Raw genomic sequence first — 17,091 nt, 5'->3', positions numbered from 1 at the left:
GTAGCGTCCTGGAATTTTACTTAGCTAGATAGTAGCTGTAAAATATTAGTTTTCGTGGATATTGGTCAAAGGCGGGATTTAGTTAGAAACTTCTAGAAATAGTTATGAAATTTATAAGTTTAACATATGGTGTAGAAATATTAATTTTAACATAAGATTTAATTAATATAGTTGGTCCTAAGAGTATTATTTATTATAACCTAAGGTTTAGATAAAATAATTAAGAGTGTGACACTTGTCACAAACATGTTTATTGAGGATTTAAGTATTTTTTATGGATAGTTTAATTAAAAGAAAGATCTAGAAGCTGTAGAACCTTCCATTATCTGTTAGGATCACGTTTTACTCAGTCAAAGTAGTTTTAATTAATTTCAAATTATCCTGAAATGTGCAAAAACGTGTTTAAAATATTAGTGTATGCCGATATATCGTAGCTATAAGGGCCGATATGTCGCCTATGATTGATACGGAAAACACGTCGACTTCGCACGAATGAAACCACTGACCCTCAGGATCATGGTAGGGGCAATATATCACCTACCCTAGGCAATATATCGACTCCAATGGCCAATTTTTGAATTTCGTAGAATTCTGAACTAGAAACAGCCCTCAACAACCTTAACTCGTTCTTGAACGTTTTTGACCGAGTTCTGGGCATCTGTTGAACAGATAATTCAAATTTATTCATTTTTAATCATTTATTTATTCATTGAAATGGGAGTTAGTTTCACTCATTTAACTCTATAAATAGGACCCTTCACTCAACCATTTTATTCATCATTTAAGCACAATTCAGAGCCTCCAAGCTGCTAAGTTCATTCTAGGGAGAAACACTAGGGTTTTGGGGTTAAAGCTTTCAAATCTAAAGCTTTTATAAACACTTGGGAAGTAATTTTTTGTGTGATTTTGGTGTTCGAGGTATAGATCAAGGTTCTAAGCTATCCAAGCTATTCATTATCTTCAGGTTTAGTTCACTATAGTTTCTATTATTCTTTCATTTTTCTTCAAATCCTAACTTGTGATAGTGACTTCTAGTTAGGTTTTCAATTCCTTTGAAACATAAGGATTTTGGTAAGTTCTTATCTCGATGGATTAGATCTTCTCTTCATCTTATTTTCTTTAGAAACTTATGGTTTCTTATGTTTGGTTTTAAGAGTTTCAATCCCGCTCTTGTCTCCAATATTCCAGTTTTTGGTAAGGAAAATTAGGTAGTTTAGTATTATGACCTAGTTTATATAGTTTATGATCTAGTTTATGTTTGTATGACCTAACATTTCAGGTACAATAAAGGGGTAAGTGTGTCTGAATCTAAGGTGTCGAATGATGTATGACGGACTATGTCCGGTAGGCTCGGTTGCCAAAACTTTATGACGGACCTAAGTGATGTCTGGTGTATGACGGACTTTTGTCCGAGGCATAATTGCCACCCCTGTATAAACACTTATCTTTTTGTTATATCTAACTTGTTATTATGACCTATAGTTATAATTATGATATATGACCTATGACCTATAGTTATGATTATGAGTATGATTTATGACCTATGATCTATGACTTATGACTTATGACCTATGACTTATGACTTAGAGTATGATTTATGATTTATGACTTAGATTATGATGTAGAATTATGACTTAAGCTATGATATGACCTAGAGTTTTGAGTTTGTATGACTCTTGTGAATTTATGTTATGTTTGATTATATGACTAACTCTTGTTTGTATTTTCCTTATTGAGCTTAGAAACTCACTCCTCATGATGTTGTATTTTAGGCAATTAAGGGTAGGAAGTTCGGTGGCGAATGGGGACCCTAGAGCTTCATGATGTACTCATGGGGACCATATAGTCGAGGAAGATCAAGCGGGCCTAATTATTTATTTTTATTAAAGAAAGTTTATTTTAAAGTTTCATTTAAATGTTGCTCATTTTTATGTTAAAGACAATTATTTTATTTTTGTTAAACCATGGATCCATGTATGTGTTTATTTTCAACTTTTTCTTCAATAAAAGAGCAATATTTACGATTATGATCCAACGTTGTATTCTCGATAATCAGTGAGAAATTAGGGCGTTACATCTCTCAAAGCTTTCTTTGAGAAATTCAACAGAGTATTCTCAGTACTAGTTTGTGTCTGTCTACAAATGATAGATACCAGGCTATTTATAGACCCAGTTGGGAGAATATCTTCCCTTGATTCAGGGAAATTACAACTAATTATTCAAATTTTAAATAAATATAAATAAATACATTAAATACATAATATCCCATGATAATTGGGATTTAATTATCAGATAACAACGAATCCCTAAAGAATAGGGATCTCCTAACATCTATTGATGCAAAACGCATTGCTAACCTTGAATGCAAGGTTAACGCGCTTTCGAGATCGACATAAATTCGAGCTTGTTATTTCAGTCAGCCTGCTCCTCAGCTGGTGATTTCATTGAACTCAATCGTCGGAGACCAATGCCCCCACGCCTGAAACTAAGGCTTGAATAATACTCATATGCCTTTGAGAATATTCTTTCTTTCGAGCTTGAAACCTAAGCTCGAGCCTTTAATCTTGTGCTAGATCACCGATAGGTCAAGGATCATGCATATTCATACAAGTGTTCAACCACTGCTTGTTATTTTCGAGTTTACACTTTACGAGCCTACATTTCGAGGCTCATTTATTCATCCTCAAAATTTGGGTGTAACATTTTGCCCCCTCAAAAGTGTTGGTTCGAATCCTCTGAGAAGGAAACTTTTGAAGTCCACTTTTCAAAAAATGTGCCACCTACCACACTCGAGTGTGGACACGTGTCACGTGGGGATTGCACATCAAGAGTACTCAAGTACTCTCTTTTTCTGTACACGTCCTTTCATATGACCGTTTTTGCCGCCAATGTTAGAATTAAACCCTACCCATCAGACCATCTTTCAACCCAAACAAAGGGCCCAGATCCACTCAACCCTTCCCATTATTTTTTGACGTATATATAAATCCTCTCTTCTTATCCATTAATCACTTTTACCTTTTTGAAAATTATACACGAGAGCGAACCAGAGCAAACAATTTCTTTTTCCCTTCGCATGTGCTCAAAGCCCAAAAAGCAAAGCAATCTTTCAACCTTCGGTTCAGTGAGATCGTTTATGCTGCCTCTCCTACAATTGACGATATCATTGTATCCTCAATTCAATTTGCGTATGTTCTCTAATCTTTGGTTTTTTTTTCGTTAAGGTGTTTCATCTGTTTGTGAGGATGCCTCTGGTTTTTTACCAAATTTTTATGGCTCCTCTCTTTCATTAGGCAAGTTTTCTGATTTGAGTAGTTTTGGCATGCTTAGAATCACGGTTTAGACCGAAAAATTTCCGATAAAAACATGTAAAAATGGAGCTTTTCTGGTTATGGGATTTTTTGGCCATATGTTTCGTGTAGCATAAGAAATAGGGTTTTTGTTTAGGGTTTTAATGCACAAATCACGAAAACATCACATTTTCGAGTAACTACCAACTTTTTCCCTGGAAATCTAGGATTCTTCTAAACTAGTAATAACCGCCCCACTCTCTCATCGGTGCACGCTCGATGCCCAAACTTTACAATAGTTTGGGATACACATCTGAGTTAATCTCGCCTTTTCTAGCCTTTAGGCTCGATTAGGTTAATCTCGTTTGTCATCTCCAAAATTTCAGTTCGATGACGTGGCAATCAGAAGTGACAAGTGGCAATGCATGGTCAGTAAATGACACATTAATAGTCAATAAATGTATTGGCTCTTCGGAGTTGTGATATTACTGGTCATGAAAATTATTTATCTAGTTTGGAAGTGATTTGTCCGACTGGTAAAGATTTTTGACTGACCAGTAAAATGTTCTGGCCGACAAGTGGAGTATTTTGGCCGACCAGTCATTTGTTTAGCTAGACCAGTAATGTGTCATGCTAGACCAGATATGTGCTAGAGGTGTGCTAGAGGAGTGATTGCCTATGTCGACCGGTGAGTTGTCTTGGCCGACCAGTCACTTCGGGGATTGCTTTGGTCGGTCCACAGATCAGAATCTCAGAATTACCGTCTAGTAACTCTTCAATAAAGCCTCAATAACGGCTTCAACCCAAATCATTTGCAATTGTCGCGGGAATCTCTCAGATATCCCGGAATAATAGCTATATTATTGTAATTTGAATTTATTTATATTTTAGTTAATTAAAGTTGGTTGGAAGAACCAAGAACCCAATCAAAGGGATATTTTTGATGTACGATTCATGAGCCTATAAATAAATGGCTCATGGCATCATTTAAGGGGATCTGGTTTTTTGAAAGAAAAAAGAGCTCTCTGGTTTGGAGAACTTAGGACTGTAACTTGGGGCATTCTTGGGGCATTTTCTGAGAGAGTTTAGAGAGAGAAAGCTTGTATTCTCTAGAGAGAGAAACTCTGTATTTTTCTACTTACACTTAAGAAACTCAGTTGACTCAAGTTCTTCTGATCTTAAGTGTAGGATATATATATCACAATTCCAAGTGGATTAGGCTATTACCAATAAATTGGGGCTGAACCACTATAAAATTATTGGTGTCATATTTTTTATTCAAGGCTTATTGTCATTTTGACGTCTACTCGTCGCTGGCCAAAATCGTGGTCAACATTGTTATCTGGAGCCTTCGAGCTTGAGTTATCATAAATTTTACCCCTTCCTCTTATTGTCTTTTATATAATGGGCCCTCACCTTTTTCTTCCTTGCTAGATGTCGCAATACTCTGAGAATCGATTTGCTATCCCTTACCACCCATCAACTCCCAGTCCTGAATCACCTTTCACTCGAAAGTAATTGATCCGCAAGCACAAAGAATAGTGCGAGCAGGAACATATACGAGACAACTTTCGGCGTCCAATCGACGAGGACAAAGAGAGAAAAAGAAAGAGACTCCAAGTGGCAGCCTATCCCAATCCAGACCCCGAGATCAGGCCTATTCCACTAGACCCCAAACTCAAGGTTACTATAGCCTTTTCAACGGGTGACCTCGTATTCAATCTAATGGAGGGTCCTTTTAACCAACCAATTAAGGCTCTCAAACCTCTTTCTATCCCGATCTTGGAGAGTTCGTTCTTCGAGGCCGAACACTATCAGAGTTCCATAACATCAACTCGACAAAGTTCTGAGCTCCTCTCTTGTCACGGGTTGAAGTTCTACAGAAAGTTAATCTGTCGCCTTGCCAGCTCCGACGAGAGGAGCTGCTCTGCACCTGTGGAAGACAACCCAGATAGAAAGGTTAAGCTCGCGGCCTGGAGCCGTGAGCACTTACGAGCTGGGGCCTTGTTGTCCCTAAAAGACTACTTCTGGAACTTTCTCGACTACGCCGGCACAGCTCCATTCCAACTCCAGAAGAACTCGTATAAGATTATATCTGCACTAAAATCGCTATACAAGGAGATGAAGCGGGAGGAGCCCACAGTGAACGAGATCTTGTATCTCTTTTGCCTTAAAAGCAAACCTTCCCAAGTTCATGGCGGGGATGGGTTCTACTATCTGTCCAACTACCTGAAAGAGAAATGACTATTCGAGGACATTCCAAACCACTCTCCAAACTTTAAGACCACCTTCTTCTGGACAGACGGTCTCGCTCCCTCTCGATTCTACTCCTTTCGGAGAATTCGTAAGTTCCTCGTATTTGTTGGCTAAATTCTCTTTTAATTTGCGAGCACGATTGACTTATTTAAATATTTTATATAACCACTTACCATCGTCCTCAGCCTATAGATGCCATGAGGGAATGTAGGGAAGCCATCCTCATGCTCCCTTATGGTCGACGATCCCTCTCTTACCTTCTTCACGAGGATAAGATTCAATTGTGAAACCTTCTAGATGAAGGCGTGACCACTTGCGACTCTGGCAATCGCAAGTATACGAGATGGGAGGACGTGATCTTGCCTACCACGAAGCTCCCTGTGAGAGGCAAACACGCGGGACAAAGCTCCCAAGCCCATAGACTTTGCCCCTTCGAACCCTCAGGCTCGGGAAATGAGGCACATGATGAGGCCTAAACGAGGTCGTCAGGAGGTAAAGTCGTGCTCGATTAATACATGTGGTCTCCTTCATTACTTAAGCACGAGCCTAACGTAATGTTCCTCTTCGAGGACCCTAGGGATAAATTTTAGCATGGTCGAGGGTAGACCTTAGAGTCCGTAGGTTTGACAGTTGGCTAGGTAAATACCAAACCATGTATAGCCTAAATGAGGTTTGGGATGAGGTAGCAGTGCAATACGACACAAACGATTATAGGGACCTCTCGAGGATGTCCCCCACCTTTAGGGAGGGGACTCCCATAGCCTCATCAGAAGACATGGGAATTTCTTCGTCCCCAAGTGCGAGCTCTATTGAGTCTTCTTATTAGGTTTTTGACACAGTCATTTTTACTTGTACAAATGTGCATGAATTTTTTCTTTCTCGGCTTAATTAACATTCCTTGTGCATTTCAAGTGACATGGAGTCGGACCTATACAACCTTTTGGGACAGCCCCCCAAACCCCAAGGTACTAAACGAGGTTGTGTAACCTCGAAGAAAGGGGTCGCCTCGAAGTTAACCAAGATCACTGAGGGTTCCTCTCCTTCGATGCCTGCCTCTTCCGAGCCCAAAGCCCAGGCTCTAGAATCTACGGTCGTGGTTTCGAACACTGCCCTCACGACCTCAACATTTGCCACCACCAAACCCCCAGAGGTTATGCCACCTCCTCAACCTGCTGGAGATAAAGGCAAACAAGTCGTGCCTCCTTCAGCTCCCAAATTATGGGTGCCTCGATGGTGGTTTGCAAGTTTGTGGCATCGTCCCACGTACGGGAGTACCCTCGGAGAACGCAGCAGGGACCCTAGGAGGCGACCTATGCTTGGATATGCTATCTCAGGTAGGCCAGGCTTGTAACAGCCTTAACGCCAATTTGTGGTGATTTTTTAGAGGAGAAAATCCCACACGCCTCACTAACCAAATAGTGGAGCTCTCATTTTTGGTAAGTCTAGTTCTCTTGTCTTTTATTTTCTTTGATCAATTGTTTATTCTCTAACCCCTGTTAGCATCATTTTTTTTTTGTTCCAGGCCCTTCTTGGTGTCCTTCGCCAAAGTTCGGTGTTCTCCTCAAAGACGGAGACAACGGAAACCCTGGTTTACGAAGCAAACTAGGCTCGCATCCGAGATGAGGATGGTCTGAAGGAGGCCAAGGGAGCCCGGGTTAAACTTGAGGAGGCCCGAACCAAGACTAAGGAAGCTCTCAAGCTTCTTCCAGTTAAGCTTGACTCCTCCAAGGCTACTGCCAACAGCCTGAGGGTGGAACTCGACACCAAGACATCAGACTTCGACGCTGCCAGGGCCGAGATCGATTGTCTGAAGGCAGAAACAAGTGTTTCCAAGGCCGAGGCTGAACGCCTAAAGGAAGAGAAGGATTCCACCTTCGGAATTCTTGAAGACGAGAAGAAGCGCCTCACCAAGGAGTTCACGACCAAGAAAGATTGGGCTACAAATCGAGCTATGTTTATAATATGGTCTCTGAACCCCGACATTGCACTTCATTCCTTCATGCTAAAGAAGAGGATTTCATCTCGAAATGGAAGGCTCGGTTGGCCGAAGAGGAGATCACAGCCACAACCCAGGATGGCGGGAATGGGGAGGACAAAGGCGAGGAGGCCGAGTCTGGTTCAGTCGACCAACACTGGTCTGTTCCAAACAGGGTTGCGTCCCTTAGAATTTTTGTAATTATATTTTTTTTGTGCCCTTGGGGCAAAGACAATTTACAGCTCGAGTCTGAGCTATTTTAATTATCTTATGATTGTTTATATTTTAATAGTAGTTTTTATGCTTTCAACTTTCTAGCTTGAAAACCTTTATGCACATTGTCTACCTTTAGCTTTTCACCTTAATATTATACATAATTTTTCTGGATCAAAATATTTCGAGAATGTTATTATTAAGGACGTACTTTTATACTTGTTTATTCGTACAAATATATGTTGGGTTTAAGTTCGAATTTCAATACATTCATGCATAGTTTATCAAAAATGCCCATGTTTGACTTTGTTATTGTCAAAGTCGAACCTTACTTTTACCACGTATTTTAAAAAAATACTCAAATGGTATGTAACCTCATTAGTCTAGTTATATATTTTTTTTCTAGTTACTTTTCCTCATTCTCGAATATGACCTTGAGGTTGTGAGGTCGAAACTTATTTGCAAAAATTTCCAACCCTAGTTTCAACTTATGGTTTTTAGTTGGTTTATCTAGAATTCCAACTTTTGACTATGTCGACTAGGTTTTGCTGGTTTGTTCCAGACTTATTTAGTTCATGTCGGGTTAATAATCCAAACATTTTTATTAGAGTCAATTTTTATTTATGTTATATTTTTCCGAGCCTATGGTATGATTGTATACCACTTATGCCCCCTTAATATCCTTTGATTGCGATCTTAGGTTATTGAAATTTGAGGGCTTACAAAAAAATACAACAATAAAAATACAACATTTGGATGAAATTCAGTATTTTATTAACAAAAAGAAAAAACCAAATACACGATTGGTTAAAACGAATAAACATCATTCCTATATTATTGATAATAAGGTCGTAGATGTTCACTATTCCAAGCTCGCGGAACCAGTCCTCCATTCAGCCTCGCTAGTTTATAAACTCCAGGTCAAATAATGGACACGATCTGATAGGGTCCCTCCCAATTAGGCCCAAGCCCCCTAGCACATGGGTCTCGTGTGGCCAGAAACACGTGCCTTAACACCAATTCTCCCAATCCAAATTTCCTATCTCGGACCCTTTTGTTAAAATATCTCGTAGCCCTTTGCTGGTACACAACATTCTTCAGTGGGGCTTCGTCTCGTCTTTCTTCAATAAGGTCCAAACTTTCTTTGAGCTGGGATTGGTTCGAGGCTTGATCATGTGTGTCGCGCCTTATAGTTGGGATTTCGACCACGATAGGCAACATGGCCTCGCACCCATAAGCCAGGGAGAAGGGGGTATGCCCTGTCGAGGTTCTCGCTGTTGTTCTATATGCCCACAAGACTTGAGGTAGTTCCTCTGGCCATCTCCCATTAGCTTCTTATAGCCTTTTCTTCATAGAAATTTTTAGAGTCTTATTTACTGCTTCGATGTGGCCATTTTCACGGGGATGGGCCACGGAGGAAAAACTTTTAATTATCCCATTTTTTTCGCAGAAGTGCGTGAACAAATCACTGACAAATTGGGTCCCATTATCCTACACAATCTTCTTGGGCATCCCATATCTACAAATGATGTTCTTTACTACAAAATCTAGGACTTTCTTCGAGGTGATAGTTGCTAAGGGTTCGACTTCAGTCCACTTTGTAAAATAGTCGACAACAACTACAACGTATTTTACTCCACCTTTTCCAGTTGGCAAGGAGCCTACGAGGTCGATTCCCTATATCACAAATGTCCATGGGGGGCTCATCATGGTAAGCTCGGTGGGTGGATCTCGTGGTATCGATGCAAACCATTGTCTCTTATCACAACGCTTAACGTACTCGAATGAGTCTGCCTTGACTGTTCGATTTCTTCTAAACTCTTCTAAAATCCTTCATGGATTTCTTCTAAAATATTCTTTGCCTCAGGGGGAGTTACACACTGAAGTAGTGGCATGGAGTATCCCCTTCTGTACAATTTTCCTTCCAAGATGGAGTACCTTGGTATTTTGTACATAAGCTTTCTAGCCTCGTTTCGGTCTGTTGGGAGACCCCCGGTTTCGAGGTAGTCAACTATCGAGGTCATCCAAGTGGGTTGTGAGTTAATCATGTTTACATCTTCTTCCTCAGGCTCAGTAATGCTCGAGATTGGTAGGAATTCTACTGGAACCACGTTAAGTGTGTCAACTTCGTTTGTCGTGGCGAGCCTGGCCAATGCATCTACATTTGAATTTTGTTCCCAGGGAACTTGTTCTATAGCGTAGAACTCAAACTCCCCAAATGCTGCCTTAACTTTCTCCAGGTAGGCTGTCATTTTTTTGCCATGAGCCTAAATTCACCTAGGACCTAGTTAACGACCAATTGGGAGTCATTATAGCAATGGATGGCCTTTGCTTTGAGCTCGGTGGCTATCCTAAGACTTGCTAACAATGCCTCGTAGTCAGCCTCGTTATTCGATGCCTCAAAGTCAAACCTTAGCGTCGAATGGAAGCGGTTTCCCGCCGGGGTGATCAAAATGATTCCTGCCCCCGATCCATTTTCATTAGAGGACCCATCGACGTAAAGTCTCCACAGCTCGCGGGCTAGGGTTACGACTTCCTCATTGGAGATTCTTGTACATTCGACAATGAAGTCTGCCAAGGCTTGTCCTTTGATCATTGTTCTAGGATGATAGGTGATCTTGATCTATCCAAGCTCCACAACCCACTTCAATAATCTCCTGAACGCTTCGGGCTTAGATAATACTTGCCTTAATGGATGATCAGTGAACACATGGATAGGATGTGCTTGGAAATAGGGTCGAAGCTGTCAAGATACATGCATTATGCTCAAAGCCAATTTCTCCATTAATGGGTGTCTTGATTCTGCCCCAGTAACCTTTTGCTGATGTAGTATACGGGTTTTTGTACTTTCTTATCCTCCCAGACAAGTACTGCACTAATCGCATGCTCGGTTGTGGAGAGGTATAAGTATAAGACTTCCCCTACGATTGGTTTAGACAAGATTGGTGGCTCGGTGAGATGTTTCTTAAGGTTCTGGAATACGAGTTCACACTCGTTTGACCATTCAAACTTCTTGCCCCCTCCCAGAAGATTAAAGAATGGAAGACACCAATCTGTAGATTTTGAGATAAACCTACTCAAGGCCGCCATATGTCCAGTTAGGCTCTGAACATCTTTATGTTTTCGAGGTGAGGGCATGTCAATTAATGCTTTGATCTTGTCAGGATTAGCCTCTATACCCCAAGCATTCAATATAAATCCGAGAAACTTTCCCGATGATACTCCGAATGAGAATTTTTGTGGGTTGAGTCTCATATTGTATTTTCGGAGCACAGTGAAACATTCAACGAGATCGTCCACATGGTTACAGTTATGTTTAGACTTGACTAGCATATTGTCCACATAAACTTCCATGATATTACCTATCTGATCAGCAAACATCCTATTCACCAATATTTGGTATGTGGCTCCTACATTCTTGAGCCTGAAAGGCATTACATTGTAGCAATACAAGCCCGTATTGGTCACGAAGCTCATATGCTCTTGGTCGGGTGCATGCATTGCTATCTGGTTATATCCAGAATAAGTGTCCATGAATGACATAATGCCATATCCTGCAGTGGCATCTACAAGCTGGTCGAATCGAGGAAATGGGAAGCAATCCTTGGGGCACGCCTTGTTGAGGTCTGAACAATCGATGCAGGTTTGCCACTTTCCGTTGGGCTTCGGAACCAACACAGGATTGGCTATCCAATAAGGGTAGAAAGCATCTCGGATAAACTGATTATCCTTTAACCTTTCGACCTCCTCTTTTAGGGCTTTCTTCCTATCTTCGTTTAGGAGTCTCCTTTTTTGTTGCTTCGGAGGGAAGCTCTTATCTATGTTGAGTGCATGGCTCATGATACTCGGACTGATCCCTACCATATCCGAATGTGACCATGCAAACACATCCTGGTTTTCTCTCAAAAAACAAGTTAATTGCTCTTTTGCCTTTTCAGAAAGATTTTTTCCTATTTTTACCACCCTCGTTGTATCATTCTTATTAAGCTTTACTTCTTCAAGCTCCTCTGTTGGTTCGAGATTAGCCCTTTCTTCAACTCTAGGGTCGATCTCTTCTTCTATTTCGAAGACAGATCCGTTCATCTCCCGAATAACTACAAGTGCTTATGCACTTGTTTGGTTCTTTCCTCTCATGGATATGCTATATCATTCCCGTGCGGCGAGCTAGTCTCCCTTCAGCGTCCCGATGCCACTAGACGTTGGGAACTTGATGGCCAAATGTCTAACTGATAACACTGCCCCCAGCCCAATCAGGGCTAGTCTCCCAAGCAGTACGTTGTAGGCCGACGAGGTATCCACCACTATGAACTCCATCATCTTGGTCACCGAGACTGGATAGTCTCCCAAGGTTACGGGGAGCTCGATGGATCTCATGCTAGAAATCCTTTCTCCTGAAAATCCATACAACGTTGTTGCACAGGCTTTAAAATCTTGAAGCGAGAGTCCCATCTTTTCTAAAGTAGCCTTATAAACGATATTGACTGAGCTCCCGTTATCTATCAGAACTCTACGCACCCGTTTTTGGAAAGTTGTAGTGTGATGACCAGAGGGTCATTATGGGGAAACTGAACATGTGAAGCATCTTCTTCTGTAAAAGTAATGGGTTGAGGTTCAACCCTTTGTTGCTTTGGGGCTCGTAGGGAGAACTGTCTCCAATTATGAGCTCGTTCACATACCTCCTCTTGGCATTTTTGCCCGATCTGGCAAGGTGCGGTCCCTCGGAGATGGTTACTACATCCTCCCCATCTATTGGGGGAGGTCGATCATACTCCCTTACTTGGGAGGTGTTATTCTATTGGGCAGGTTCCGCAGAAGCTGCCCTCTATCCAGACGATGCTTTATTGGTATTTTAGTTTCTTCTATACTGTCCAAAATACCCTCTCAAGATCAGGCCATGGATCTCGCTTTCAGTTTTCGACACTCATCAGTGGTATGTCCGACGTCCCTGTGGAATTTGCAGTACTTGTTGGTGTCTCTCTTTGACTTCTGATTTCGTATTGGGTCAGGCCGCCTAAACGGGATGTGATTCTTATTTGCGAGGAAGATATTTTCTTGAGTTTCATTGAGCTCGGTGTAAACCATATAAATGGAGAAATACTTGTCTCCATTCTTGTTTTTTCCCCCGTCTGCCTATGAGTTATTTCCTTCATTTTTCTTCCTTTTTGATGGGTTATCTCCTTAGGGCCGAGACGTTGATGGGGTAGCCAAGGTTGAGGTTGAGTTAACATTCATCGTTGTAGTTATAATGGGCTGCGAGGTCAGTTTTAATGCTGACCTCGCCTCCTTTACATTGACGAATCTCTGAGCCCTTTTGTTGAACTCGGTTATTGTTCTTATCGGTTTTCTCTACATATCATCCCAAAGAGGACTTCCTGGAAAAATACCAGCTCGAACAACCATAAGATGACCACTGTCATCAACATTACGGGCTCGTGCCACCTCTATGTTAAACCTCGCCAGGTAACTTTTTAATGATTCTCCCGGTTGTTGCCTGACATTTTTCAAGGTCGAGGCCTTGGGCCTGACGCCTACCATGGCTTTGAATTGTTTTTTAAATTCCTTCACCAATTGATCCCAAGACGAGATCGAATGTCTTCTGAATTGTTTGAACCAGTTTTTTGCTGGTCCTACCAAAGAAGTTGGAAATAACATGCACCTGAGCTCGTAGCCAACGTTGCTTGCTGGCTCGCATGATGGTATTAAATGTGCTCAGGTGGATATATGGGTTTGAGTTCCCGTCAAATGGAGCTACATGTGGTATCTTGAACCCATGATGGAATGACGTGTTTGAAATATGTGTAGTGAAAGGCTCGAGCTCCTCGTCAGAGTCGTCGGGCGTGTCCCTGTTCCTTTCATCCTGAATGAGCCTGAACGCTCTTTCGAGCTGATTAATTCTCTCCTGGACCAAGTCCACTGGAGGCTGAGCTTGTGCTTGGGGTAGCTGGTTATTTTTTATTAAAACTCCAGCTCCCTGTCCCGGCATATGGTTATATTGGTTCCCATATACTGGTTGCACAAGTTCCTTTCGACTGTTCAAATGATCACATAAATTGGGGTTCGAAGGATTGGCTTGCCCCCGATTCTGGTTCAGATGATCTCAAAAATTAATATTATTGCCATAATTCCCAGTATTCCTGGGTTCGATATTATATACGCTTACAAACCTAGTGTGGTCTAAGCTTCCACTCATAAAACTGAAGTTTCGATCTGGTTGAGGGGCTCGATGGTTGTGAGGTGGATCTTCCACCAGCCTTCTTACTCTAGCTGTTTGCGATCTCGACATGTGTCTCCCTGCTGGCTAGGTGACCCTATGTCCTCGGGTTGCCTCTCGCTCGCCCCTGTGTTCGGGTTGAGTTCGTACATTCCCGTCTCGGCTGCCACTTCGAGATGGCCTTTGTGGTGCATGCTCCCCTGCCCGATTCCTATTAGGAGCTGGCTGGGGTGCCTCTTGAAGTGGTGAGGGGTGTCTTATAGGAGACGGTGGATGCCTTACAGGCAATGGTGGTGGCCTCCTATTGTTGGGCCTAGAAGGTCCAGAATTGGCTCGGACTGGTTCCGAGTTATTTCTGATAGATTCAGGGTTAGTGCTTCGAGCTGCTGGGGGAGCTCGGTTATTCCCTGTTCTCGCAGTTACCTCCACCGTCGAATTTCCAGCAGTATTGTCTTGAGTATTCCTTCCAAGGTGATCGTTGCCAGTGTTTTCCCTTGGCCTTGGCTGGATCTGCTGGGCCCCTTGTTCAGCCCTGCTGGAGGCCGTGCTCCCGCGGGGACGCCCTCTGGGCCTCCGGGGTTGCGCCTAGACCTCGACGGCCTGCCTAGCCAATTTTTCATTGTGCCTTGTGGCTTCTGCCAATTGCTGACGCAATTGGTGATTTTCCAGTTCCACGATGGGAATGTTCCTCTCAAGATTTTAATAGAGGTCCTCATCGGGTCTGGTAGTAGGCGGCCCCCTGGAGTCAGGTGATGCACTCCCCCTGTCTTGGTCGTGATCTGTCATTGGTTGTTTCCGAAGCCTCCGAGGGTAATTCTCAGTGTGAGGAGTTTGTTCCTCAGGTATTTGGGGCAATGGTCGCCCACCAGCTCTTGGGTTGTTCGCGGCAGCCATTGGCAATGCAGAAGGTTTCTGATCAAACAATACAAATATTTTCTTAATGCTCTCAACGAAAGCACCAAACTGTTGATGCCATTTTTCGTCAACTTAAATTTGAAGAGCACTAAACAATGATTCAGAAAATAAGAAAAGAACAGTAGGATTTTTACGTGGTTCAGCAGTTAAAGTTTGCCTAGTCCACGAGTCAATATTATTGATTCAAAATACTCTTTCAAAGTTTTCTCAGAGCAATTCAATAGAGTATTCTCAGTACCAGATTGTAACTGTCTACAAATGATAAATATCAGGCTATTTATAGACCTAGTTGGGAGAATATCTTCCCTTGATTCAGGGAAGTTACAACCAATTATTCAAATTTGAAATAAATGTAAATAAATACATAATATCCCATGATAATTTTGATTCAATTATCAGATAACAACGAATTCCTAAAGAATATGAATCTCCTAATAGCTGTTGTATGCAAAACGCGTTGTTGACCTCGAATGCAAGGTTAACGCGCTTTCGAGATCAACATAAATTCAAGTTTGTTATTTCGGTCAACCTCTTCCTCAGCTGGTGATTTCATCAAACTCAATCGTCGGAGACCAATGCCCTCGAGCCGGAAACTAAGGCTCGAATAATACTGATATGCCTCAGAGAAGATTCTTTCTTTTGAGCTTGAAACCTAAGCTCGAGCCTTTAATCTTGTGTTAGATCGCTGACAGGTTAGGGATCATGCATATTCATACAAGTGTTCAAACACTGTTGGTTATTTTCGAGCTTACACTTTACGAACCTACATTTCAAGGCTGATTTATTTATCATCGAAATTTGGGTGTAACAAAAAGAAAATTCCATATATTTCAAATTAAAATGGATATAAACAGAAAGGATTATATTAACCATTGAAACACCTATAAACTTAAACTAAATAGTAAATAAATCAAACAATAAAGTAAAACAAGAATTAATGTGAGAAAGATATCATGATATTGATAGACTCAATAAGAATTAATGTGAGAAATGTTAAAAACAAAAGTTAGTACTAAATGGGTATGAGAGAAAATTGTGGGTTAGTAGTATTAAATGGTAATTGAGAAAATTGTGGGTTAGCAATAATAACTTTCCCTTTTAATTGAAACTGAACAAAAAAAAATCTCCCATTTTAAATTGATTTCACGTTTACATTTAAAAGTTATATAAATGTAAAATATTTAAAAAAATGTAACCAAATTACTGAAAATGTAATAATAATTATTGTATTAAAAACAATAAATGAAACATAAAAGTGGGATATAGATATTTTTTTGTATGAAGAAGTTATGTTTTCAAAATTTAATTAATTTTATTATGAAATATAAAAAACAAAAAATGAAAATATTCTTACCGAACAAGTTTTTTACTTCTATTATCCAAAATTTATTTAAACAAATAAAAAAGTACATTAATTAATGATTACCGAACAGCGCCGTAATTTTCCCTTTTCAAAACCAGCACTCAAGAATTACCCAAAACTTCGGTAAATATAAATATTAAAAGGAATAAGACAAAGCACTTTACTGTCCAGTTATAATGAATAGATAGGTGATTTTTTTATGTATTTTTTAGAAAAGAACTTTAAACACAAAAAGTAAGAATAAATAATGAAAATATATAATATTAAAATTAATAAAAAAAATTCAATCGCGCGATATCCTCTCAGGCCAACTCCAATTGGGGTGTAGCGGCTTAAATTATCACATCAAAATTGAACCAATCAAAAAGAAAAAAAAAAAAAATTAAAAATGGAAGGCAACGTTGCCACTGTTGGACAACGTTGCCAAATTTCAACACAATATACCATCTCCACATCAGCTTTTATTTTCAACATTTGACCACTTCTGACAAGCACTAGGGAGAGCCACTCCCATTGGAGTTGGCCTAAAATTGTCTTTCTTTCCCATCTCAAGCTAAAAATCTGATACAATGCAATTTATCAATAAGCCTAGCTCCTGCCAAACAAAAGGCTAGAACAATTTCAAGTCAAAGTCATAAACTTCAATGCATATTACATCCACTTGAGCACGTATATTATATTATCTATACATACACTTCACAGTACTGTTTAGATGTAACGGGTCATATAGGTATGGCAAATAGATAACCTGACGAGTCTCTGACCTATTTTACTTGAGTATGGAATCAAAATATATAAGCTCGTGTTGAATATCAATACTGTATGTACTTCTATTAATATTATATCCCTACTGCTATCTTTGTTTCCA

General features: G+C 40.6%; 1 pseudogene; it reads left to right on the top strand.

Moving 5' to 3' along the window:
- Positions 1–17,091, top strand: part of LOC133815408 (probable aspartic proteinase GIP2) — a 45,375-nt pseudogene that overhangs the window by 26,393 nt on the left and 1,891 nt on the right.

The sequence above is a fragment of the Humulus lupulus genome, chromosome 2 (genome assembly GCF_963169125.1).
Source record: "Humulus lupulus chromosome 2, drHumLupu1.1, whole genome shotgun sequence".
Taxonomy (NCBI): Eukaryota; Viridiplantae; Streptophyta; class Magnoliopsida; order Rosales; family Cannabaceae; genus Humulus; species Humulus lupulus.
Note: the sequence above shows the minus strand (reverse complement) of the source record. Positions and strands in the feature narration are given on the sequence as shown.